The following is an 18,126-nucleotide window of genomic DNA, read 5'->3' on the forward strand; positions in this document are numbered from 1 at the left end:
GGGACTGATATATGGTACAAGGAAGCCAGTGAGTAAGTCCATGGGTCCAAATTTGGATTCTACATAGTGAAAATGTATGATTTGACACCAAGATCATTCAAATAGGACAGGTCTATGGTATTTTATTGCGGAATGCAAGATTACTGTATATTCAATGGCGGCCATCATGAAAATTGGCCGCCATCTTGATTTTTTTTTTGGCCAGATGGTTTTCTGAAAAGAGCAATGCCTAAGGAGTATGTGTGCCAATTTTGGTGCTTGTATCCGCAAGTGAACGATTCACCTGTAATATGCACTTATCTGCCTCGCTATTATTATCAGTTTGCATAGGAAAAGGTACAGTTTCATGACAGTACAGTTCACTGGTACAAGGTCAACTAAAAGGATAAACACCTCAAGAAAGCTTTTGGGCTTGATTCAATTGGGGTCATTTAAAAAAAAATCATAACATTGAATGACAGACAAATAAAAATTGTTCACCCCCAAAATAACTTTTTTTATTGATTACTCACCCCATGGAAACTTGAATTCAAGGATATTTATTGTGTCATTCCTGAGCTAATAATTTGATGACCAGTCCAGCACTGGTTCTCTATACATGCTCTATGGAGCATGTATTGTTCCTATGGAGACACAACGGTTCTCCTCGGATTAGCCGCAAATTGCAACACTAGATTTTTTTATAATCGGATGAATCTAGGGTTGCAATACCTCCCATAGGCAGCCAAAGCATCAAAACGTTTTTTTGCTATCTGATTGTATTAAACAACGTCAAACTCACCAATATTGCGGCTCTATCGAAAGCTTGGAATTTACTCTTGCTATCTGCAAAGTGTTTGTTTCAGAAAAATCCACCGTAAACATGTTATGATTTATTTTCTGTCAAGAATTCCGAGCAGACTTGGTTTATTTGCTAAGTGTTGAACTTCGGAAGCGCTTGTCTTCTATAACGCCATGTCCCGCTGCCTCCTGCATTATGTGACATTAGAACCAGGTGGTCACAGGACCGTTGAGCAATTTTCCACAAGCGCTTCCAAACTCCAGCACTTAGAAAAAATAATCACCTGAAGCCAATTTCTTGATAGAAACTGGCTCATAACATGTCTACGGTGGATTTTTCTGAAACAAACACTTTGCAGATAGCAAGAGTAAATTCCAAGCTTTCCATAGAATATTTCCCGCAATATTGGTGAGTTTGATGTTGTTTAATACAATCAGATAGCAAAAAAAACGTTTTGATGCATTGGCTGCCTATGGGAGGTATTGCAACCCTAGATTCATCCGATTATAAAAAAAAATCTAGTGTTGCAATTTGCGGCTATCCTCGGATTATTCTCCAAATTAAGTGTCCATGGGATGAGTAATCGATAGGAACAATATCATTTTGGGGGTGAACTACTCCTTTAATCCTCGCTACTTTACCCATCCCAGAGGCTAACTCTGGTCCATAGCGTTAGTGGAGTTCTCCCTAACGCTATGTTCCTCTACCTCCGTATTCCTTGGCAAAACCGGAACACCCCGCCGTCTGGTCCAAAAATAACAAAAACTGTTTCGCCCCTCATCAAACCAAAGGTATCAGTGGACAGTTGAAAGCTTACTCTACTTAGTGGACGAGGTCTGAGCCCCCCACCACATGATTAAAATACATTTCTAGGGCAAAATGAAAAATATTCCACCGGATGGAGACGCTCTTCCAGGTTTTTACGAAACAGCGCTTCCAACGCCGCAGAGTTGAATGACACCCAGTGAGACTAATGCTCAGTGTAATTCGGTCCTCTGACCTGCGCGGCAGTAGTGAGTTGGCACCTTGATGGCGACGACAAATAGTGAAAAACGAGAAGAAATGGAGTTTCCATCCGGTAGAATATTTTTCATTTTGCCCTAGAAATGTATTTTAATCGTGTGGTGGGGGCTCAACCCGCGTCCACTAAGTAGAGTAAGCTTTCAACTGTCCACTGATACCTTTGGTTTGATGAGGGGCGAAACAGTTTTTGTTATTTTCGGACCAGACGGCGGGGTTTTCCGGTTTTGCCAAGGAATACGGATGTAGAGGAACATAGCGTTAGGGAGAACTCCACTAACGCTATGGACCAGAGCTACCCAGAGGCCAACTTTTCACTCCACTGGCTTGTCAATAATCAATAATCACATTCTGTACTTAGACCTACATACCAGTAAGACTCCCTAATCGGGAGATAAGCGACCGTTGGTCGCTTATCTCCACAAATAGGCCAAAAGTTTGTTTTACCAATTATCAAGACATACGGGCAGTTGACAGTTTGCCATGGTTACTCATTGAAGTTGAATCTCCATATATGGAGACATAAGTTGCTCATACCATAGCAACCATGTTTTTTACAGGGCCTGGGATTGATGACATCAGAAATCTCCATATATGGGCATGAAAGGGATTTTGTTTCTGGAAATATGTCTGTGGGGTGCCACATTTGGAATAAAACACTTACATCACACATCTGGATATCCATACAGCCCATCTAGTTTGCCTGTGTCCATTTATGCCCATATATCTGATGACATTGGGACACTGATCTCCATATATGGGCATAAAACTTATGTTAATTAGTAAAGCCTGGGATCTCCATATATGGGCATGAGGGGTACCCTAAAAGGGCATCATCTGGGAATAGCAAATATAGTTATCCTAGAAAGTGAAAATCTTACATCAAAGGCCATAACTACCTACCTACCACCATACTGCATTCCTCATTAAACTACCTACCAGTAAGATGCCTATAGGGAGAAAAGCAAAGGGCGAGGTTGCACCATTTCTTGGTCTTCTGGCCAGTGATGTATATCGGACCATTTAACCATATATGGAGACATCTGGTACCCAAAGATATTCACAGATATGGGCTTAATATTGATGACATAAGGGATCTCCATATATGGGCGTAAAAGGGATTTGGTTCCCCTGGCATCACAGGGATCTCCATATATGGGCATAAAATGGATTTGGTTACCCTGGCAACACGGGGATCTCCATATCTCCATATATGGGCATAAAAGGGATTTGGTTCCCCTGGCATCACAGGGATCTCCATATATGGGCATAAAAGGGATTTGGTTCCCCTGACATTACAGTGATGTCAGTGGCTGGTTCTACAGAGGGGATCTCCATTTATGGGCATAAAAGGGAATGTATGTATGATGATGTCAGATATCATAGACGTCATAGGACTTTCACATAACGAATAACTGAGTAAGCATGTAAACCCATAAAATCTATATTTGGGCATGGCTGATTTATGACCTCATCATGATGACACGAGCAAACACAGCTGAATTGTATAAATGATCAGTGCAGAAACCAACAGAAGTATTTGACCAAGACTCTTCGATTTAAACATCAACAAAGGTGTGACGTTTGTTGATGGTCACAAAGGTGTGACGGACGGACGGACGGACGGACGGACGGACGGTGGAGGTTTTCATAGTAAACTGCTCCCTGACGGTCGCAATAAACATAAAATTTAATATCGTTTCCCTTCAGTCACTTGCAGTGCAACACAAAACATCAAGCCTATCTATAACTTAAAACAGCATAAAACAACATAAAGAAATCATCAATTCATCGTGCAATCATCGGCCAAGTTATTCATTCTAAAACGTTACCAACACACACACACACACACACACACACACACACACACACACACACACACGCACACCTAGGTAAAGAAGTGCTAAGGTGCAATCCTTTACAAAGTTACCACAAAGTTGTTTACGGTGAGCCTCAGCTTCAAGCTAACTGTGGCTAATATGGGAGGCTAACATCTGCTGCTACCGTGTTGTGTTAGCAGACACAACAGCTCTGTTCCTGAGTTCCTGTCCTTCTTGATCCCTGGTGCAGCAGCGGTGCTAATCCACCGTCAGCTCCTCATTGTTCCTCCACCCACCAGCCTCCATCTCTCTTCTCTCTGTCCATCCTAGCGCTGGCTGCTGCTGGACAGAGCTGTGGACAATACTGACGTCACCAACTCTACCGATGGGACGTCATCATCAGCAGGGGAATCCCTGCCTGAATCCCTAATGGGGGGGGGGGGGGGGGGGGGGGGGTTCCCCACAGCACAGGGTTCCCCCAACTATATGCTGGACTCAGCTGTAGCCAACCATGCCATCACTAGCACTGATTATATGGAGTAGGAAAAAATCCCCCTTCTGGGGTTGTGCTGCTCACTATACTCACTCTGCAGTCCAGACAGTTACAGCATAACATTGTGACTGATTGATTGATTGAAGACTTTATTAGAAGTTTCCATAGGAAAAGGTACAGTTTCATGACGGTACAGTTCACTGGTACAAGGTCTACTAAAAGGAGATCCATGAAAAGACTAAGCTTATTTCCACTGGAAACCATTGAAGTATCTCACATAACATTGAATGACAGACAAATAGAACACAGTACTATGCAGTAGATATGTAAAGAAAAACAAAAAAGAAAACAGTAAGTCTAAACAAACAGTATATACAAAGAAGGGGCAGGGGAGGGTAGGGTTGGGCTAGGTTCATTTTTTTACCAGTTGCGAACGGCTGCTGCCTGTAAGTGGTTTTTCAGGGCAATTTTAAAGGATGCTAGTAGTAGTGATCCACACTCCTTTATAGCCTTCGGTAAGGCTTTCCACATTTTGGTGGTATAGCAGAAAAACGAGTTTGACCCTTTGTTGGTTTTTACTCTGGGTTGGAAGTGATCTGTGGCGCTGCCTCTCGTGTTATAATTATGGACATCCTTAATGTTTATAAAGTATTTTGTGGCGGCCGTTTCTCGGAAAGGAATGTTTTTCATGCTAAACCAATGCTTAAATTAGATTCAGAATGCCGAAAAACACATAGTTTGAGCCCTCACATGCTACTTAAAGCATATATTTATTTTTTGTATTATTGTACTGTATAGTAAAGTCTATGAGTGCCTAACTTTGATTGGCCCCCACAAGTTTCCCAAGACAAATCTGCGATGCCCCTATAGCCAAAAATGTTCCATATGGCATGTTCTAACTGTGTGCGAAATTTCATGCTTCTTTCATAAAGTGCACGATTTTTGCCTGAAACGCTCTGACTATATGTCAGTGGTTCTCAAACCTTTTCATGTGAAGGACCCGCAAAATGATATTTATTTGGTCACGGACAGCCATATCAAAATATTTAGTTCCAGGGACCCCCCAGAAGCAAAATTTGAGTTACAAACATTCGCTTTGAAAATACATATATTCAAAGATTTGCACACATTTCCACGACTTTTTTCAAAAATAGCAGATCTACAAGCTCGCAGCGCGCGCTGTGAGCTTGTATATCTGCTATTTTTCACTGGTTAAAGCATTCAATAATTCTCGGCCTAAATGGGTTAAAATAAATGTGTGTGACAGTGTGTGTGCGTGTCATGGTACCTGCACAGCGTCTTTGGTGAGTATGAAGGGCTTCATGGGGGGTCTGGCAGGGTGGGGGGGGTGCGGGGGTCCGTGGCTCAGGGACCCCATCCTCTTCAGGATGTCCATCTCCTGGTCGATGCTCTCCACCTCCTCCAGGGCCAGGGTCACCCACCTCCGCATGGGAAGGACCAGAGCGATATTAACCTTTATACTGATAACTAAAAACTCTCACCATAATCCTATCGTGGAGCTTTCAAATTATTGTGAAATCGTCCTCCGTCATGCACTGGGATCAATTCACCTTTTATTTGCCGAGCTGCATATCCGGTACCACTTAAACCCTCTGTAATTGGTAAATGATGTACTTGATATACTGTCTTTTTTCCCACTCTTTACTAAATGTCTTTGCCAAAAGATAGCCAATCTACAAGCTCACAACGTGTCGCAATATACCACTTAAAACCTCTATAATTGGTAAAACAAACCTGTAAATAACATACTTGTGACTGTCTCTTTTTTCCCACTCTATACCAAATCTTTTAGCAAAAAATAGCACAATGTTTTGGGGCTCACAATAATGGTGAGAAATCTTAATAACACCGTCCCATTCCTACCTCCTGACCGGCATCAGGTAGAAGCTGCTGACCGTCTGGTCATCTTGTTACCCACCTCCTGACCTGCAGCAGATAGAAGCTCCTGACCGTCTGGTCGTCTGCCTGGCCGTTCTCCACCGCTCCTCTCATCTCTGCTATCCTGCTCTCCGTCTCCTTCCTCTAGCGGTAGCGCTCCACCTTGGCCTGCCTCTGGGACGCCATGGCAACCAGGTCTGGAGCTCTGGGCGGGGCCGAGGGCTGCGGAGGGGGGGGGGGGGGGGGGGGGACACCAATATGTTTGTCATTAGAACATGGAGGGTTCCCGGTTCGATCCCGGGCTCCCCCAGAGTTAGTGTGGAAGAGTCCTTGAGCAAGACTCTGAACCCCTAACTGCTCCTGATATGAGCAGGTTGGTGCTGCGCATGGTTTCCTCTGACATCACTGTATGAGTGTGTGTGTGAATGGGTGAATGAAATGAATATGTGTGTGAATGGGTGAATGTAATGCACAATCTACTGTATGCAAAGCGCCTTGGATAAAGGCGCTATATAAATGCACCATTTACCATTTATGTGTCCGCACACAGACTAATGTGTCTGTGTCGCAAAGACTTGTTCTTGTCTGTGGAACATTTTTAATTTTAGTTTTTTTTATACATATATAATGTTCTTATTTCAATCATAAGAGCCAATTAGTGAATGTCAGTCTCCAGTTTTTCTTCAGAATATGTATGACACTGATTTACGGTGACTCTATGTATGACACATTAGGAGTCCACTAGTACTAGTGGGTCTCAAATGTTTTATTTGCAAGGACCCCCATAACTTAAAGGCCTGTCCAGACTGTCTCCGACCACCAAACTTTTAGTCAGAAAGGTCCAGTTTAACTACTAAACGACGTCACTCAATCTTCTGAAAAGCATTACCCCGAATTAAGAGTTCGGAAAGCTGCACGTCGGGAAGTACGAACTCTCCAACGAAAGGTTAGGTGGTCGGAGACAGTATGGACAGCCCTTGAGAGCGCACAAATGGAACGGTAAATACATAAATATGTTTGGTTAAATAAATGAATATGTCTATAAAACCATACCGTGGTTGTGATGATCTCTCCAGAGCCTTCCTCCCCCTCCTCATCCTCCTCCTCTATGGTAGAGCTCTTTGGCATGGTGAACTTTGACACCTTGTATTCCTTACACCTGGAGAGAGAAATATACAGTATGTTTCTATAGGGAATCTATCACACCTGGAGAGACACATGTACACTCTGTTTCTATAGAGAATCTATCACACCTGGATAGAGACATATACACTCTGGGAATAAATTCACTTTCCCTGGGAATCTATGACAACTGCTGAAAGTTGAACTTTATCATACATTAACTTTATTATTACTAGCCCTTACCCGTTCAAAGATATGAGCTCCAAAATGATGTGCAGTGTGTGGGTTATGGGATGTGCACTGTGCACACAGTATATGAGGGATGGAAAGTAACTTTAACTGGTGCTTGCATGATGTAGGAGCATCAATGTAAGAAACCCGTTTCGTTTAATGGCTACAGAGATACTGTCCCCCCCCCCCCCCCCTTCCCCCCCAGCCCGCCCGCCCACCCGCCTGCACACACACCCGCTTGCCTGCACACACACACACACACACACACACACACACACACACACACACACACACACACACACACACACACACACACACACACACACACACACACACACACACACACACACACACACACACACGCGCGCGCACACACACACACACACACACAGAGCTGGTTAAACATTTTGCCTCAAGCTAGATGCAGAATAGATGTGCCTCATGCTAGATGCAGAATAGATAGTAGATACACCATAAAAATGCTAATATACAGCATACGATTTGTGAAAGTGACAAACGGGCTTCACAGTTATGTCAGGTGTGTTCATATGCTTATGGTGATGCGATTTCAGATCAATTGCTCCAGCCACTGAGGAGAAACGCTGTTTCAGACAGACAGACACTCACTCACTCAGACAGACATTCGCAAAATTATAGTATAGATTGAGAGGGTAAGTAGTAGCATGTAGGGGTCAAACTAGGGGTTTTCATGGTTCTGAATCTATTGCAAGCATTTGTTTTGTTCGAAAAAACATTCCTTGGGATAAAAATGACCATAGCCACTTTTTCATCACAAAAAACTGTTTTGTGTTTGGGCCGTTTTTAGCCCAAGGAGTGTTTTTCATGCAAAATAATAAGACAAATAACAACAATAGTTTGACCCCTCACATGCTACTTAAAGCAGATTACATTTTTGTATTTCTCCCCCCTTACATAATAAGGTTAACCCCAACTTTCAGCAGCTGTCACAGATTGATTCCCCAAGGGAAACTGAATTTCAATATTCATGAGATGCGTTACTTATTAGAGACTTTTACAAACACATTGGTGAAGAAAACGTTTGGTAAGGACTTTAATGTTATGACTTTTTGACAGACTGTTGCCTCCGGGATTTGCAAATGCTCCCGGAGACGGAAGTTCTAACTATACAGTAAGTGTGAGATAAAGCGGATGTGACGCAACCGCTCCCTTGGTGCAGTAGCAATAACATGTCCTACTGGAAGTGTAAGTCTCCTTTCAATATATTTGGGTGTTATTTCGTCTTTCTCTGGTGTGGTTGGTGTTACTTCCATGATGTTTTCTTAAACTATACAAGCATACTGTAACAAGAATATGGCACTCGAATGACTCTGTGCGAGTGTGTTTCTGTTATGTTTCCAATGGGACTAGTTCATTACCAGTAAAACTCCCTAATCGGGAGATAAGCGACCGTAGGTGGCTTATCTCCACAAATAGGGCAAAAATGTGTTTTTCCAAAATCTTCCTGATCCATGTTGATGACATGAGTGTAGACATGCTGTGTAGTGATATTCGTGATTTTAGGGCAAAAACTGTAGGAGCAGTGTCCAAAAATGTGTTTTAAAAATCGGCCTGAAGGTGGCGCTAGAATAGGGCCATGTGAGAAATGAGGGGTGGGGTCTCCGCGTTGCCTTGGCGGACGAATAGGTACCGGCCCCGGCTCTCCCGGACGCTCCTAGCCCGAGTTACGGCATTTTATGTGCGCTGCAGTGGCAGGGGGTCCTCCACTGGGGGCGCCACCACTTTTGCATCCGTTCTGGAGCACCAGGAGTCGGTGGTCCCCGGGAATTCCCTGTGAGCAGCCCCGTTGGGGTGGTCATTTGGTCATTTTTGCACATTTGGTCATTTTTTACATCTGGGGGTCCCCCAGGGACCCCCAGGTCCCTGGGGCTCCGGGGGTCCTTGGAGGTTGTAGTTTGGCAGGCAAGGAGTGTGTGTGTAAAATCTGGCATGGATCGGGTCAACGGGTGCGGAGATATAAGCAGGGAAAAAGTGTGACGTGTGAGCACATTTGGTCATTTTTTACATCTGGGGGTCCCCCAGGGACCTGGGGGTCCCTGGGGCTCCGGGGGTCCTTGGAGGTTGTAGTTTGGCAGTCAAGGAGTGTGTGTGCAAAATTTGGCATGGATGGGGGAAACAGTTGTGGAGATATGAGCAGGGCAAAAGTGTGACGGACTGACTGACTCACTCACAGACCGCCGGTGGAGGTTTTGGTAGTAAATGCGACCTACGGTCGCAATAATGACTCTGTCTGTGCTAGTGTGTTTCTGTTATGTTTCCAATGGGACTACAGTTCATTATAATGACTCTGTCTGTGCTAGTGTGTTCATGGTATGTTTCCAATGGGACAACAGTTCATTATAATGACTCTGTCTGTGCTAGTGTGTTCATGTTATGTTTCCAATGGGACTACAGTTCAGATACTCGCCGTTTGGGAGCTGTAGTTCCAGACTCTATGCAGCATTCAGAGACTGTGGAATAGTTGTCTGGCTACGCGAGACTATGTTATGACTGACCTCCTGAGGAAGCAGTAGAAGTGGTGTCGTGCAGCTCGCACCACCTCCAGCCTCTTGTCTCTGCCGCTCAGCTTCATGGTTAGCGCCCCCTGCAGGGCGGGCAGCAGAAGGTACTTCAGGTCTGCCGTGGCCACTTCCTCCAGCTCCTCGTTACGGCTGAACAGGTCCAGCTGGGATACCATCCTGGACCAATCAGAAAGCTGCGTTTAGTTTACCATCCTGGACCGATCAGAAACCTGCGTTTAGTTTACCATTCATTGATCTGAAGATGGTCCAGCTAGGATAAGATCCTGGACCAATCAGATATTCAGAATGTTGGGTTTAGTTTACCATCCTGAACCAATCAGAAACCTGGGTTTAGTTTACCATCCTGGACCAATCAGAACTTTGGGTTTAGTTGACTGTTCATTTGTCTTGCAAAGAATGTTACGATCGTAAAACAATTTGACCATTTACAATGTCAGGCAATGTCAGGCATTTATCGCGGGAGCTCTTAACCAGACTGACTTACAAATGCAGAGAGACCGTGTATTGCCTCAGTGATCAAGGATCACAGGTAAACCCAGCTGCAAGCAAATTAAATGCTGGTGTACGCTCGTTTTCAATAACGCAAAGTCCCGCTGCGTCCTCTCCTCAGGCATTGACACTAAGGGTCGATTCATACCGTTATAAGGAGCCTAACTAATTTCGGTTCGGCACTAGGCAAACCCAAATATGGTTCGCATCCCCCGGTTCGGGGGGGCGTCAACCGACTAAATTCGGCTCTACGGTGCTGACGAAATGTTGTGACCTCCCGACTTAATTTCGGTACTCAGCGGTGTCTTCTCATTCATTCAGCCCGGCTTCACGTTCATATTCTCGGCTGTGAATCCAAGGAAACAGCGGTTGTTTGGGAGGGAGACACGCCGACTTCCAAATGCTTGTGTGGCCGTGTATTGGGCTTCGCAGAGCGGACACAAGTCAGCTGGCTTCGCTCTGACTGGAGACGAAGAGTGGTGGACTGGGAGGCGCGCGCGCGACACACACACACACACACACACACACACACACACACACACACACACACACACACACACACACACACACACACACACACACACACACACACACACACACACACACACACACACACACACACACACACACACACACACACACACACACACCTTTGCTGCGTGTATCGCTAACGCGTCGCCGACCGTTTTAAAGACAAAAGAAGAGCTTAAACACAACTTTGCTTATTGCTATTTGCTAGTGTTCCGTGTTGATAGGTTTTCCACGACGAGTTGTGACTGTGATGGTGATGACATGCATGCAGCAAGGGAGGCGGCACGTCTATAATGTGAGCTTGTAAATTAAATGTTTTTGACAGAGCTCGATCGAGCGTTTGTGAGTGAGAGAGAGAGAGGAGACCCCGCTGGTGCTGCTGCTACTCACTCACTGGACCTCCAGTCATTCAGCGTGCAGCGCGAGGGCAAGTCAAATATATATCCGTCCTGCAATGCTCATTCATCGGCCACAAACGTTGTCATGCCACGGACCTCCAATATTTACGAACCGAAATTAGTTAGGCTCCTTATAACGGTATGAAACGACCCTAAGGGTTGCCCACCTGCACCCAGCAGGTGGAGTTTGCTTTCAGGTTGCCCGACCGGGCAAGTGCTCATTTGAGAGGGGACACAACCGTCTATAAACACAACACCAGATATCTGTCTAAACACCTGAACGTGGCCAGAGCGCTCTGTCTTCTGGTCTGTGGATGTTCTGGTCTGTGGAATGTAAAATAAGAGAACTGTTTACCCATAATGTGCTGTTTTTACTGTTGCTATACTTAAAAATATAAAATAAGAAGTGTGAACCATAGACATAATATTCAATCATATCTCCTGTTACTGTATGTAGGTATTGAGGTATGAAATGTTTTAATTGCACAGCCCCAGTAGGTAAAGAAATAAGTGTTCAATTGAGCGGTAATTAAAATCTTACCTATCATTTTATAATTAACCTTTAGGGCAAGTGGGCATGAGCTTTGGGCAAGTAGAACATGACCTGTACTTGCCAGACGGGCAAGTGCCTCTGAGACCTTAGTGTCAACCCCTGCTCCTGCTTTATGTGACATTTAAACCAGCTGGTACACAGGAACGAGCGCTTCCAAACTCCAACACTTAAAGGAATAATCACCTGCACAGAATTTCTTGACAGAAAATAACTTATAACATGTCTACTGTGGAATTTTATCAAACAAACACTTTGCACATAGAAAGAGGATTATTCAAGCTTTCAGTAAAAGCTGTGATGTCGGTGAGTTTAACATTGTTTAATACAATCAGACTTTTTTGCTTGGATGTATGGGCTGTCAATCGTTGATACGATTAAAAAAACCAAATGAACCTAGTATCATTCTAAACAATCTTATCAAATTAATAATCTGTACATTGTAATAATAGGACACCAGGTAAATGATGAACCTGGCATGGAAAGGATCGTGACTATGACAAAATAATTGCAATTAGACAATTATGAAATAATCGTGACAGCTCTACCTAAATGTTTTTGACAGAGCTCGATCGAGCGTTTGTGAGTGAGAGAGAGAGAGGAGACCCCGCTGGTGCTGCTGCTACTCACTCACTGGACCTCCAGTCATTCAGCGTGCAGCGCGAGGGCAAGTCAAATATATATCCGTCCTGCAATGCTCATTCATCGGCCACAAACGTTGTCATGCCACGGACCTCCAATATTTACGAACCGAAATTAGTTAGGCTCCTTATAACGGTATGAAACGACCCTAAGGGTTGCCCACCTGCACCCAGCAGGTGGAGTTTGCTTTCAGGTTGCCCGACCGGGCAAGTGCTCATTTGAGAGGGGACACAACCGTCTATAAACACAACACCAGATATCTGTCTAAACACCTGAACGTGGCCAGAGCGCTCTGTCTTCTGGTCTGTGGAATGTAAAATAAGAGAACTGTTTACCCATAATGTGCTGTTTTTACTGTTGCTATACTTAAAAATATAAAATAAGAAGTGTGAACCATAGACATAATATTCAATCATATCTCCTGTTACTGTATGTAGGTATTGAGGTATGAAATGTTTTAATTGCACAGCCCCAGTAGGTAAAGAAATAAGTGTTCAATTGAGCGGTAATTAAAATCTTACCTATCATTTTATAATTAACCTTTAGGGCAAGTGGGCATGAGCTTTGGGCAAGTAGAACATGACCTGTACTTGCCAGACGGGCAAGTGCCTCTGAGACCTTAGTGTCAACCCCTGCTCCTGCTTTATGTGACATTTAAACCAGCTGGTACACAGGAACGAGCGCTTCCAAACTCCAACACTTAAAGGAATAATCACCTGCACAGAATTTCTTGACAGAAAATAACTTATAACATGTCTACTGTGGAATTTTATCAAACAAACACTTTGCACATAGAAAGAGGATTATTCAAGCTTTCAGTAAAAGCTGTGATGTCGGTGAGTTTAACATTGTTTAATACAATCAGACTTTTTTGCTTGGATGTATGGGCTGTCAATCGTTGATACGATTAAAAAAACCAAATGAACCTAGTATCATTCTAAACAATCTTATCAAATTAATAATCTGTACATTGTAATAATAGGACACCAGGTAAATGATGAACCTGGCATGGAAAGGATCGTGACTATGACAAAATAATTGCAATTAGACAATTATGAAATAATCGTGACAGCTCTACCTCCAGTTTACCCAGCCCCAGTAATAATGTAACCATTGTAATGTAGTGATAGAAATGTAATATTAACAGTAATAACATGTTAGCAGCCTCCAGTTTGCTCAACCCCAGTATTAATGTAATGTGTAGTAGACTAGTAGTAGATAATACAGTAACTACATTTCATAGAGATGTCTTTAATGTAATGAGTAGTAGTAGATAATACAGTAACTACATTTCATAGAGATGTCTTTCTGAGATTACGGCTCTGGCTTCCTCTTATCTGATGTAAGTAATATAAACCTGTTAGCAGTCTCCAGTTTACTCATCCCCAGTAATAATGTTATGTAGCAGATATTAACAGTGGGGACCGTACCTATGTTCCCCAGGTTCTACTGTATGTTCCCCACTTACCACCTAGACCTAACCTTAACCCTAACGCTAGTGAATGCTAACCTGGTGAAATGCTAACCTGCCGACGCTGGTGAATGCTAACCTGGTGAATGTTGTTAACCTGTGGGGTTACACAGAACCTGGGGTAGAGAGGGAGGACCCCTTAACGGTGATAGTGATGTAATTGCGACCGTCAGGTCGCAGTTTAGTATCAAAACCTCCACCGGCCGTCCGTCCGTCCGTCCGTCGGTCACACGTCACACCTTTGCCCTGCTCATATCTCTACATCAGTATGACATCACACTGCTGACATCAGTATGACATCACACCATATATGGAGGGATGTGTTGGTTATCTCCATATCTGGAGATTCAACCTTCAACGATTTTGACATCTTGTTACTAATCTGTCGGTAGATAATGCCGGTCTTATATAAGGGTCATTTGTGTACGGTGTGATGTCATACTGATGTCAGCAGTGTGATGTCATACTGATGTCAGCAGCTATGTCTCTATATATGGAGTTATATGTTGTTCGTGTCCAAATATGGGGCTTGTGAGGTCAGACTTAGTGAGATTCGTCGGTTATCTCCATATATGGAGGGATGTGTTGGTTATCTCCATATCTGGAGATTCAACCTTCAACGATTTTGACATCTTGTTACTAATCTGTCGGTAGATAATGCCGGTCTTATATAAGGGTCTTTTATTTGTGTATGGTGTGATGTCATACTGATGTCAGCAGTGTGATGTCATACTGATGCGGAGATATGAGCAGGGCAAAGGTGTGACAAGGCCCTGCAGAAAATGCATGACACGCTGCTGCGCCACACTCAGCACCCCTAAAAACCAGTACTTGGGATTTGTTGATGTAAATGTTCACATAGAGTGTAATAATTGGTAAAACAAACTTTTGGCCTATTTGTGGAGATAAGTGACCAACGGTCGCTTATCTCCCGATTAGGGAGTCTTACTGGTATTAACATATATATAACCTGTTAGCAGCCTCCAGCTTGCTCAGCCCCAGTATTAATGTGATGTATTAGATATTAGCAGTAATAGTGATGTAATATTAACTGTAATATCAACTATATATAATACTATATTATGTATATCTGAACCTGTTAGCAGCCTCCAGTTTGCTCAGTCCCAGTAATGTAATGCATTAGATATTAATAACTGATAATAAACCTGTTAGCAGCTTCCAGCTTGCTGAGTCCCAGTATTAATGTAATGTAGTAGATATTAACAGTGATATAACAGTGATAGTAATAAATAATATGAACCTGTTAGCAGCCTCCAGTTTGCTGAGTCCCAGGCGGACCTTGGTCTGGACGGCTGTGGACCCTGAGGGGTCTGTGGTGGAGTCCACCTCCTCATAGAGCCTCCAGCCCTCTGTCAGGAGGTCCGCCAGCCTGGGGGGGTCCGCGGCCTCTGGTTCTGGCTGTATGGAGGACCCCACAGCAGAACCCTCATCATGATGATGAGAGCTGCTGCTGTTTACCGTGCTGTCCGCCATCTTGGTTTGGTTCACGCGTCCCTCCTCGGCTTCCGTAGAGCTGCTGGGTCATGTGACCGACTGGACACGCGGGGTTGCCAGAGAGGAAAAAACATGGGGAAAAACAAGCAACCGAGGTTTGTGAAAACATATCGCCAAAATAAAAGTCTGTGTTTCCGAGGCTAGTGAAAACACGACTGCAAAAGTGTTCTGCTATTTATTCCAAAAAGCTTTGTACCCTATTTATTAGGGGTGTAACGATATAGTAACTGTATCGAAATATCGTTTTTAACTTAAAAAATCGAAGTAGGCCTATATCGAAATGAAAACAGCTAAAATCGAATCGTATCGTTTTATTTTGTATCGGATCGAATCGGCAGTGCAAAGAATCGATTGTATCGATACTAACTACTTGTGCATTGTATTTAGCATTTTTAAGAAGAAAAATGTAAAGGGAGGGGTTTAATTACTTTTCCTTTCCATATAGCTACACTGGTCTATCGATAAATGCGTGTAATCTCTGGGTTCATGTCAAGGTGCAAGTTTGTCAATATACAATGTCCATGTATTTGGCAGATAATACTTATTTATACCCATAATACTACATGTTTCCCCTAAAACCTGCACTATCCACACCTTTCACACATATTTAATGTCTTTGCTAAATAGTTACTATATCGATTTTAAATTACTGAATCGAATCGTATCGTAGCGCCATGAATGAACCAATATCGTCCATGTATCGTATCGTCAACCATGTATCGTGATATGTATCGAATCGCTATTAAAATGTATTGTTACACCCCTACTATTTATACCCTGTATTTATAACACTAGAACAGCAGCTATGTTAACAGCTGTAACCCCTCAAACTATTATTATATTTTGACACGTATTGCTTTGGCAATGTAAAGTTTTCTCATGCCAGATAAGATAAGAAAACATGATTGTCCATCACGTGTTGCATCACTGTATTTTAGACAGCTTTAAAGCACAACTCAATACCCATTTGTTCACTCTTGCTTTTAGCTGATTTTAAATCGCCATGTTTTTAAGTTTTTAATTACTTTTAGTTTTTAGCTGATTTTATTCTCAATATGTCCATTATTTGGCAAATGTTCTGGTCATATGGGTCAAGTTCTTATTGAAGTTCTTATCGTTTCTGTTTTGTTGTTAACCATGTTCTGTTTGCACTGTAAAGCACTTTGATGCTGCATTTCTTGTCATGAAAGATGTTATATAAATGTATTATTATTAAGAAACAAACAGGCCCTCCAAAATCGCAACCCATCTTCTTCTTCTTCTTTACAGAAAAACAATCCGCTTATAATATTAAGCAGACATGGCAACACAGTGAGTGGGGGCTACACACCAGTGGTTCTCAACATGTGGGTCGGGACCGCTCGGGACCCCCAGATGTTTAGCTAATGTCACTCAAAAGTAAACCTAATACAGCTATCTTCTATGTTGTAGTTTTATGAATTAAAAAGACTAGACCACCGTGATAGCTTATCACCGCGGTGCGTAGCCTACTATGATGGCCTTTAGAATGCCAAATATGGAAATGAGTTTATGATGCGTTCATGGTTCTGCCTCATTCTGCCCACTAGGTGTTCTGTTGATGTCTGGACTGGACCTCTTCCACAGAATCTACCTCTAGACCAGTGGTTCTCAGTGGTGGATTGCAGGGACTTTGGTTCCTTTATGGAGGTCTAAATGAACCCATACACTACAAGTCTGTAACTCTGACAGTGTACAACAGGTCCATTTGGTTACATTTGTACACTGTCAGAGTTAGTCCCCCCAAAATGAATTACACTATTATGTTTATGCCAATATCCACTCCTCCCAGATGTTTTAAAACAGCAGCATACATGTAACTTTATTTAATGTATATATTTTAATTGTGTTCAATCTTAGATCCTTCCTTAAACCTACACACTGAATAGTGCTTATATTTGTATAAGTTTTGTATAGGCTATTCTGGAGAATGGAAAACAACTCAACAGAGAACAATAACACAGAAAGTGTTCCTCTCCCGGTAACATTATACCTCAGTGCTTGACCTGAAGATATTCATCTTCTCAACGCAACAGGCTCTATGCACAGCAGCCATATTGGAAATAAATTGGGCCTCTTCCTTAGTTCCTTCACAGGTATTACCAGTTATACTTATTAAGGCTCTGTTCCATGCAGGGGCAGTTCCGCCCATTTAAAATGAGCCCAATACGGAACTAAAACTTCCTATGATTGGCCGCTAGTTGCGCTGTTTCCCCCCCGGCCGGTCGCAAAAAGAATTGTTCTCCATTGGACCCCATTCATTTTCCCCTTTTGTTTTCCAACCTTAATTAACATTTTCATAAATACTTTATGGTTCCTATCGCTAGTTAAAAATTGCCTTTCAATCACGATGATATGCGTTTTGTGAAAATAAGGTCCCATTTATGTTAAAATTGATGATAAAGTTGTGGGGGGCATGGCCAACTAAACTGATACCAGCCGGCTGTGTTCTTCTTCGTGTGCTGTATTTCGGGAGGCTCCGACCACATTCTGCCATGGGGGCTTTTAAGCCGTGACATCATTTTGTAGGCAGAGGAGAACTCTGCCCCAATTCACACCCACAATTGAAACAGCGGCCCAGCTTC

General features: G+C 43.1%; 1 pseudogene across 1 annotated transcript in view; it reads right to left on the reverse strand.

Moving 5' to 3' along the window:
* The window catches only part of LOC308301977 (immunoglobulin-binding protein 1-like), a 17,201-nt pseudogene extending 1,699 nt beyond the window's left edge, over nucleotides 1-15,502 (reverse strand). Inside the window, exons 1-5 of the transcript XR_013963379.1 lie at nucleotides 15,270-15,502; nucleotides 9,901-10,083; nucleotides 7,067-7,172; nucleotides 6,054-6,235; nucleotides 5,403-5,556 (exon numbers count right to left, since the gene is read on the reverse strand). The product of XR_013963379.1 is annotated as an immunoglobulin-binding protein 1-like (transcript). The remainder of the gene's footprint in view (nucleotides 1-5,402; nucleotides 5,557-6,053; nucleotides 6,236-7,066; nucleotides 7,173-9,900; nucleotides 10,084-15,269) is intronic.
* Between the last annotated feature and the right edge of the window lie 2,624 nt (nucleotides 15,503-18,126).

The sequence above is a fragment of the Nannobrachium achirus genome (assembly GCF_963921795.1).
Source record: "Nannobrachium achirus genome assembly, chromosome: 17".
Classification (NCBI taxonomy): Eukaryota; Metazoa; Chordata; class Actinopteri; order Myctophiformes; family Myctophidae; genus Nannobrachium; species Nannobrachium achirus.